At 48.7% G+C, this 9,834-nt stretch overlaps 1 long non-coding RNA gene across 1 annotated transcript; it reads right to left on the bottom strand.

Annotated features, from left to right (window-relative positions):
• Positions 1-4,071: 4,071 nt before the first annotated feature.
• Positions 4,072-9,587, bottom strand: LOC106696550. Its single transcript, XR_001347505.2, has 2 exons — positions 9,042-9,587; positions 4,072-4,974 (listed from the first exon to the last, which is right to left on the bottom strand). It is a non-coding gene; the product is annotated as an uncharacterized LOC106696550 (long non-coding RNA).
• Positions 9,588-9,834: the final 247 nt, after the last annotated feature.

Genomic DNA, 9,834 nt, shown 5'->3' with positions numbered 1-9,834 from the left:
AGACAGTGTGGGGTAATTATTAATAACCTAGAGCAATGCTACCATTCGGTCAGGGACCCTATTACCAGGGCAGTTGTCTTCTTCAAACTTAGAAAACCACCTCTCCCCTTTTCAGGGAACAGTGACATAAAGCAAACAGCACCGGGAGAGAGAGGGACATTCCTGTGGATATTTGTTCTCTGAATTTCCAGAACATGTTTAGAACTGGCTCAGCACCTGGGCAATGATGGAAGCACCCAGTGGATGAAGGCGTGTAGGTCACTGGTTCAGCACCTTCCAGGGTTTGGCCACAGCTTTGTATGTGCTCCAGCACGAGACATGGACATCGGTGCTCTGCACCTACAGCTGCCAATCAAATCTCATGAGCTCTAAATCCCCCTGGAAAAGACATGGCCATCTTACTGCTTCCATTGTAGAAACCCAAAAGCCACTCTGATTGGGGAGAAGGAGAAAGAGAGAGTCACTAGAGAGATACAGCCAGGAGGGGCCAGAGAAACTGCCCAGAGACCTACATTTCCATTCAGCTGCCCTAATGTCTTGCTTCTCTACTGAGCTATCGTATAAGAGCAAGGATTCACAGAGAAACGGGCCAAACACAAAATACCACCGTAAGGGCACATAGCAATTGCCACGCATCCGCTCGTTTCTGGGCGCCCATGGTCGGCCCGCACTGGTGGCATCTGGCTTGTCAGTGTGTGGGTTTACTTTTCTCACTGTTTACTTCCCCTGAATCATAACAGAAACTACCGCTTTTATTTTTAAATTTATCAATGTTCCTACAGTGGTTAAGGATTTACGCCATGTTCCCACATTATTCCAGGGCTTGGTCGACGCAACTGTTCTTACGTGCAAATAGCAAACACATTTCTTGGTAATGTGAATTCCGTCATTTTTTTTTAGTGGAGTTTACAGAACATAATTTAAAGATTTATATTAGTTAAAAACACTCCCCCCCTTCAGTTGCCTATCAGGATATTACATTTTTTTATTATTTTGATAAATGTTTAAGCTAGAATGGAATTTATAATCTAGAAAAAGTCTCTTTAAAAGATTGTAAATCACAACTCCTCGACCCTGAACAATTGTTTTCACTTTGGGAACACATGTGTAAGGTATGAATAATAAAACGTACCTTATAAAATATCGTCAAGGTACCTTTATAATGATATAAAACCCGTTATAATCCCAATGAGGAACCTAAGTCATTTTATTGTTAAGTGGTTTTTAAGAATTAATTATGCCACACAAGTGTAGTTGCTTAATAAAATACAATGCATTTTAGGGTGCTTCCAAACTACATTGAATGCACAGTAAGTGTGAACATGACCATGTGGCAATTCTGCACAGAAGTCACTTTTGAAAAGCACTGTTTAAGGCTGTCCCATTGCACTGAATTGTCCTCTCATCGAGACTGAAATCAATCACAGGAACTTAGAAAGCAATGACTATTCGGGGAGAGCCTGCCTTCTGATTCCCCCCATCCATCAGATGAAACCAGCACTGGTGCTTCTGGGATTGGGGGTGGAGGGGACTGTGGGGGGAATAAAGAGATTATTCTGGAGTCTTTCCTGCACAGGAACCTGCTTATTTACAAATGAATTCATAACCCGTGGAAAGTGAGCCGCATCTTTATTTTTAAATTCAGAAGCCGCATCTGCCCGTCCCATATTCTTGCCTGGAAAATGAGAGCCTCTGGATCTGGCGAAAGCCGAGGAGAAGCCTGTGCGTGGACTGCCCCACAGCGTGGCTCCTGTCTCTGTTACTATTTGGGACGCCACATCAGCAACAACAACTTCTCTGTGCCTGTTCCCTGCGGCCCTCCCTCCAGCCTCCAGCCCTAGCTGCTCCCTGTGCAGGGCTGCGTCACTGCTCCGAGCTCCTTTCAGAGGCAAATTCATGCGCGCACTCATGCATGCCCGGCAGCGTGTCTGGGTGTCTGGGAGCCTCGGTGGTGCTGACGGCGCTGACAGCGGGTCAGGCCCCACTGGGCTGTCTTCTCCGGGCCCTGCCTGCTCCCCGCCCAGCAACCCCTCTGTGCCCTCGGAATGACAACACTCCGGTTTCAGCCTCTCCAAGGGTCAACCAGATAACCCGCTGCAAGAGGCCTTATCTTTGTCCTTCCTCCCCTGCTGTCCCCTGAGAAGGGACAGAACACAGAGGGCCCACAAAGGAGAGCTGAGAGCCAGGGCAAGGAGGGGCCCGCACAGGAGTCAGGGTGCCAGCAGCCTCAGGCCAGTGTCTGTGATCCTCCGCACCCACTGAGCCCGTGGCCCGCCTGCCCTCCTCCTGCCCACACAGGCCCAGCACATCAGTACTTCTCACTTCACGCTGCCTTGGGTATGGCAGGATGACAAGCACGGGGTGATTTTCCTGGAAATGGCAAACGACCTACTCAAGGGACCTCAGCCTCCCCTAGGGGTGAGGAGACCTGGAGGGAGCAGCCCCCACCCACCCCCACAGGCCACCCCTGTGCAGGACTCTGACCCTGTGCTGCGGGGGGCTTTGCCTGGTCTGCACAGGGGCAGGAACCCTCCAGGGCAACAGGTGGCGTCAGGGCCCTGTAGGCCCTGCAGAGCCTGGAGCATGTGCCCACTTGATGAGAGGTCACCTGGTGACTGACCAGACCACCCTCAGCTCCTGTGTGTGACCTATGACCTCCAGGAGAACTGGCAGTGTTGTGCATGTGGCCACTGGGAGTTTGAGGGGCACAGAGGGAGGGAGCTGCCCTTACCCCTCATTACCATGGAGACAGCCTCAGTGCCTCCTCTGCTCTTTGGGCCCTGATTCGATTTCACCAACCAGTGGGCTTAAAACAACAGAAGTGTGTGGTCTCACAGTTCTGGGGGCCAGAAGTCCAAGATCAAGGTGCCAGCAGGGTTGGTTCCTTCGGGAGGCTCTCGGGGAAGACCTCACCCAGCCTCTCTGGGAGGCAGGTGGCCCAGTGCTCCCTGTGATTCTTGTTTGTGGCCACCTCACTCCAATTTCTGCCTCTGAGTTCACGTGGCTTCCCCCTGTCTCTCTGCATCCCAGTAGTCACACTGGCTTTAGAGCCCACCCTAATCTACTAAGGCCTCAACCCAACTTGATTACATCTACAAAGACTCCATTTCCAGCCCTAGCTGGTCTGGCTCAGTGGATAGAGTATCAGCCTGCAGGCTGAAGGGTCCCGGGTTCAATTCTAGTCAAGGGCACATGCCAGTGTCGCTGGCCCAATTCCCAGTAGGGGGCATGCAGGAGGCAGCCAATCAATGATTCTCTCTCATCATTGCTGATTCTATTCTCTCTCCCCTCTCCTTTCCTCTCTGAAATCAATAAAAATATATTTTAAAAAATACAAAACACACAAACCTCCATTTCCAAATAAGGTCACATTCACAGGCTCCATGTGGACATGAATTTTGGGGGCCCAACCAGCTTGCTCGAAGCCCTGAGAAGCCCCTGATGCCTGGAGCTCTGCCCACCTTCAGGTGTCAGACCCTCCTCTCAAAACCCTCCATGGCACTACTCCTGCCCCCTCCTAGGCCTCAGCAAGGATGAGTGCAGGTCACCACCTGACACTGGAGCAGGTCATCCTCAGCTTCAACGGGAACATAATCTGAAGCTGCTGTGTGATGGGGGCCCGACCCTGGGGACCCTCTGGGGGTTTATGGACTACGTTCCGGGAGTCCCTCAGGGAGTGTCCGACCCCCTGCAGCAGGGCTGGCATTGGGTCTGTGTCTCTGCGGGCCAACCCTACACTCCGACTTCCCATCAAGGAGCTGTTCCCGCCTCATTGCCCTACAGAGGAGGCGACTCGGGCTCTCCCATGAGACTTGTGTCCCCAGCGTACATGGCCAGCCTCTCCATGGGCCCTCACTGCACGGGGCTTTCTAGTCTGAAATTGCTATTTATTCCAATGATCTGCAAGAAGACAGAGGTGTCAGGTGCCGTTGGTGGGATTCTGTACAAGCCGGTTTCAGTGGCAGAGAAAATATCAAGCAAGGACGATGGTCCAACAAGGAACCAAGGAGACATCTTGTTGCCACATTAGAGAGAGTGAAGACGTCGAATTACTAATTAAATAGGAGACTAAACAGGACAAACCTTTTAAAGAGGAGACATAACATTTAAGCGTAAAATCAACATGGTGGGGGAAAGGTCGCAGAAGATCAAATGAGGCCTCTCACACTTGAGCTTCTCCATTTTCTTATGGATCAATATTACATTTTTTCCAGCTAAAATGCAACAGCAGAGTTATTGCTGACCTTTCGCTCACCCTTCTGCTGTGAATACAATCACAGCAAAAGAACAAATGACTTTATAAGCCACAGAATTTTTCTGATCCAAACCCCCAGGTGAGCTGAAATCTTCCTCAAAAATCTATTCCACTTGAAAATAGGAAGAATGAGCCGCTCCTCTAATCAGACACTAGAGAACGCCGTCGCCATGAAAAATAAATCACCCATCAAAAATGGTTTGTCATCACTGCCAGTGGCACAGGTGGGACTGCTGTGCCATCCTTCCTAGAAGTCAACCGGGTGGTTCCACACGCAAGTGTCACATGTGAGATCGATGCCTTTGTGAGCCACGCTGCAGTTACCACGGTGATTCGATCACGCCTTCTTTATCTCACAAGTTATTTAGGTCACTGTCCAAATTACTTCTCATGGGTTGAGAGGAAGTCCCATGTGGAGAGGAAAATCCAACGGTTTCTTCGAGAAAGCCACCTTCAGGACGGAGCTGCTACTCCAGGCTCCTAAGGAGAGACTCCAAACCAAGCTGGTTTAGATTCAGATGAATTTGGCTTCAAAACCTTGCAGCTGGACTTCGCCAGTTCCCCTGTAAGGCGAGCTCCTCGGGGACCAGTGCACTGCCAGCCCCTGTCCGGGGGCCTCCTCGTCTCGCCGAGTGCTTGCCCTGGTTGTTTTAGGTTGAGTCCTGGGTCCGCATGGAGAGGCACTGTGTCCCCCCATGTTGCCTGTCCTCAAAGTCTCCCTGGTAAAAAATAACAAGGACATGAAACATGGGAACTGATTTTAATAGGCTTTTTGATTCACAGTAAAACAAAAATAATTTTTCTAATATTAAAAAGATATGGATTTTCTTTAGATCTTATGAGTGACAACAGTAGACCTAATATAGAAACTCTATGCCCATGTAACAGGGAAACTTGCCTAGGCGTGAGTGCTTGGCCTAGCAGAATCCATAATCTCCTGGAGACTGTGCAGACCAGGCCAGGGTAGGGTTGTATGATGGTGATTGCCTACTGGGTATTATATTCATGTAAGCAGCAAGTTATCTTGATTCTGAGTCTTATTAACACAGAGACTATTTCCCATTTTGAAATGATCAATATAATATGCTTAAGGAAGGTGGATTAATTTTATATAATATACTCTACTTGCTTGGGTTTTCTTCAGGCTAATGGAGTTCCAGCGGTGTTTGATCTTCAATAATTTTTTTTAAATATGTACATGTGGACATAACTTGCCAAGTAGATGTGCCTATTCATTGAAACTTATCGTCTCTTTTATTTTTTTCTTTCCCAACCTACTTTTTTTTTTAGGATTATTCTCTTTATTGGGAGATAATATGAAAGCTGATCATAAACTATTGTCGTATGTTGAAATATAATGGCCAATACCATACAAGTATTAAGTCTGAATGCTCCATTCACAATTTTATTTTATTTTTTTTATTTTTAAATATATTTTATTGATTTTTTTACAAAGAGGAAGGGAGAGGGATAGAGAGTTAGAAACATCGATGAGAGAGAAACATCGATCAGCTGCCTCCTGCACAGCCCCCACTGGGGATGTGCCCCCAACCCAGGTACATGCCCTTAACCGGAATCGAACCTGGGACCTTTCAGTCCGCAGGCCGACGCTCTATCCCCTGAGCCAAACCGGTTTCGGCTCCATTAACAATTTTAAAGTGCTCAGACCAAACTGGTTTCTTGTATTGCACAAATAATTCTGCATTACAAATATTTTCAAGAGAGTTTTCACGATGACCATTGTATTCCAACCTACTTCTTTCTTTTATTTTTTCCATCAGCATTTATCTCCTCTATGCCCTTTTCCACCTCCCCTCCTCCTCTCTATCTTCTCTCTTATTTACACTTCGAAATTTAAGATTAGGTTAAAGGAAACATTAGTTAAAATGACTTAATGTATTTGTTGCAAAGAATCTTAAGACTATGACCAAGCCCTTGGTACTTTAGGTCACCCTACAGAAATGTGAGCAACTGTGCAGCCCATGGGACAGTGAGCAGTTCCCGTGGGGCAGCAGGCAAGCCTCCAGCCAGGTGGGGAGAGGGGAAGGGCAATGGGGAGCAGCTTGTGGGGTTGGATCAGTCTCCACCAGAACCCCCACATCAGGGCCTGCAGGAGAAGGTCAGGCAGGTGTAGAATGCAGAGGCCTGGGAATCCTTTCTCGCCCCCCTTCTCCTTCCAGTTTACCCAGGGCCACCTGAAGGGGGTCCGTGGAAACCTAGGCCAGGTGGGAGAAGAGAGCTGCCTCCAGACCTCTGCACACTGAATCCCAGGGTGGCTGCTCTTTGGGCTCCAGTGGGTGAATTTAAAAGGGCACCCCTTCCTTCCAGGGGTCAGAGCCCTCACATCCATGTATTGATGGGCAGAGAGCCCCCACCTGGCCAGAATCCCATGAGCCAGAGCACATGGCACAACCAAACTCCTGGGCCCTTCTGAGCCTTTGCGACCTGAGGCCTGGCCCCCCTCTCTCCGTGGGAAAGTGAAATGCAGGGTATGAGCCCAGGCTTTGAGGGGGCAGTGCCTACCACCCCTGAGTGCTCAGCCCTCTGATAAAGCAAGACAGTGAGCAGGAGACTCTATCCACAAACTAACAGCTTGAAGGCACTGTATTAGAGCAGAGCGTGCATGATGGGTGGCCAGGCTAGGGAGCGGTGGGCACCAACGTTGGCTGGGATGGAGTTTTGATAGCCAGAGACTTCGGCAAATCAGCATTATTATTGCAAAGTCCAAGTTTCAGTGGGACCAATAACACACTCTAGGGCAGGGGTCCTCAAACTTTTTAAACAGGGGGCCAGTTCACTGTCCCTCAGACCGTTGGAGGGCCAGACTATAGTTTAAAAAAAAAACTATGAACAAATTCCTATGCACACTGCACATATCTTATTTTGAAGTAAAAAAACAAAACGGGAACAAATACAATATTTGTATTTGTATGTGGCCCGCGGGCCGTAGTTTGAGGACCCCTGCTCTAGGGCAATGGAAATTGATAGATCCTCCCTTCCCCCAACTGGTGGGCGGAGTATGACATAACCTGCAGCCCAGAAATACCTGAGTGACTAACCAGGTACCTTATATGGACTATACATTGAACCACCAATCAACACCTGCCAAATACCCTAAGCCCTTGTTCCTATATGGACCATACATTAAGCCACCAATCAGCGTGTGCCGAGTACACTAAGTCCCCATTCTTTCCCATTCCTCCTCTCAAAGGGTGTGCTCACCTCTGCACGGGTTGCTGTTCTCCCATTGAGAGACAGCCCGGCAGGTCTTTTTCCCCTAATGAAGCCTGTAATCCTGGTTTTCCGCTCCCAACTGGTCTCTCAGAAATAACTGGGAAATTGTGATTCACTTGTGTGGGGTTTTAATGACAAAAATGACTCTGCAAAGTTTGCCATCTTCTTCCAGCTTGGCAGCTAGTTCCACCCACTGGTTAAAGAAAACAACTTATAAATACAAAGACAAAACTTTAAATGGAGTGTTTCTTTTTTTCAATTAAAAATGAGGTTGAATGCTGAAAATTCAAATTATGAAGAGAAATATAAGGGAAATAACCACAATTTCTCTGGTGTAGCATTCTATTTACATAAAATTGGGATTTAGTTGATAAGTATTTTTGTTAAGGGCAAAAACAAATCTACTTCAATATTTCTAATTTTTAATCCTAAAATTCAGGTGGAAACTAACTGTCCTATTTTCAAACTAAATGAGCCTCATGAATATTTTTACCAAGAAAATGTACCATAAAAAATAAAGACCTGGTATATCGTGATTTTTCTTCTTTCAAACAAAAAAAAAAAAAAGAAAGGCTATCTCCTATGAAGGGTGATGGTTGGGTTTGTAGCTCCTGATCCTTTGTGAGGGTGGTTTACATGGAGACTCACTACTTCTGGCCTTTAGGACACAGGCAGGACCTCACGTGACTAAGATTCAAGTGGGACTGCGGCCATCAGAGCACTTGGGGGCCATGAAGCGTCGCCAGTGCCCACGACCTGCACGCAGTAGCCAACCAGCACCGGGACATTTCTTCGCAGGAATGGGAACACCAAAGCAAGGCGAAGCTCTACACACCAATTCAAACACAATCGGCCTCCTGCCGGGCTTCTACAAAGCGGCCACATTAGGGTTTGGAAAAAGTGCCTATAAACATTTCATGGTTGGGATTGAAAAAAAGAAAAAAATTACACACATAAAGGTGATTCATGGGAATGTCTGTATTTTTTAGATGTGGCCTTTCACCTTGGTTTATATAAATGATGAGATGCCACGACACATGGGGGGCCTGTGGTGACACTGGAGAACGTGCAGCAGCATCTGTGTAAGGCCCGTGGACACAGCCACGCAGTCCCCTCAGAGAACCGGCCACGAACACTGCTGCTGTGCAGTCGCAGCCCACGTCACTTCTGCTGGGGAAGGACGGATGAGGCTGAAGGAGGTGGACCTCCTATTTCCCTTCCCTTTTCCTTGTCATCGGGTCTGCGAATAATCTCTCACGTTGGATCAGAGGCAGCTCATGAGATGTTTACAGTCCCATCTGCCAATTTCCCCTGAGACTCCACAGCGGGTCTAACTCTCCCACCAGCGGGACCTGGTGGTGTCCCCCCACCCACCGAGCTGCCTCTTCCCAGCCAGGAGGGTGTGGGGCCCTGTGAGTCTGGTTGCCTTACAGTTACTCCCAAACCCAAGTGCGTGGCTTTACTTTCCCCTTTTGATAACATTATAGAATCTGAGAAAACAGCTCATGTGCCCTCATTTTTAATGATATAATGAAATCTCATTTTTAATTACCTGAACAAAAAGGTTTCAAGTCCATCAGATTGCCTCTCAGGGCTGCAGAGGTATTAACGGGCTCCAGAACCAATTACCTACATTTCCTTTTTACTTATTGCAAATGTGACCTTTTGTTAGAATTTGATTGCGAGTTTCCTGCTGTGAGTGGGTAACCATGGCGTCTCGGACCGGCTCCCCTCACGTCAGGGCGGCTGTTCATTTTAATTCCCTCTGATGGCTGCAGGACAAGTAAGTGTCTGGGACCCGGCGCCATAATGAGAGGAACCCGGGGCCATGCGGCCCTTCAGTGACAGACCCACGACGTCGTGGGTGGAGGGAAATCGCCTGCCATCTGTCCAGAGGAAAGCAGGGCCATGTTCTGCATGTGGTGTGAGGACCGTGACGACCGCTGTAAAGATAAGGCTGGGGCCAAGGAGGAGCCGTGGGAGATGGAGGGACGAGAAACGGAGCCCAGCAGGAGGGCATCTGGGTGGCGGCAGCCTGAGAGCTCACAAGTCAGTGCCGAGCACAGGGGAGCATCACGGGACCCGAGAAGCAGGAGTCTAGAAGGAGCCAGCGGGTCCAGCCAGTCCTGAAGAATGGAGAATCCCACAACAGGGCACACTGTGTGTCCCCTTCCAGCCTAGATCCACCTCCTCCACGTGCTAAGGCTCCTGTCCTAGCAGATCCCACCACCTCCTTACTCCTAAGTACATATAAATACATCGAGGGAGGAGGGAGGGGGAGGGGGAGGGGGAGGGGGCAGGGGGAGGGGGCAAGGGGAGAGGGCTGGTTTGGGGAAGTCAGCAGA

This window comes from Myotis lucifugus, unplaced genomic scaffold, assembly GCF_000147115.1.
Source record: "Myotis lucifugus unplaced genomic scaffold, Myoluc2.0 scaffold_0, whole genome shotgun sequence".
Classification (NCBI taxonomy): domain Eukaryota; kingdom Metazoa; phylum Chordata; class Mammalia; order Chiroptera; family Vespertilionidae; genus Myotis; species Myotis lucifugus.
The sequence above is the reverse complement of the archived record's forward strand: the minus strand, read 5'-3'. Positions and strand labels throughout refer to the sequence as shown.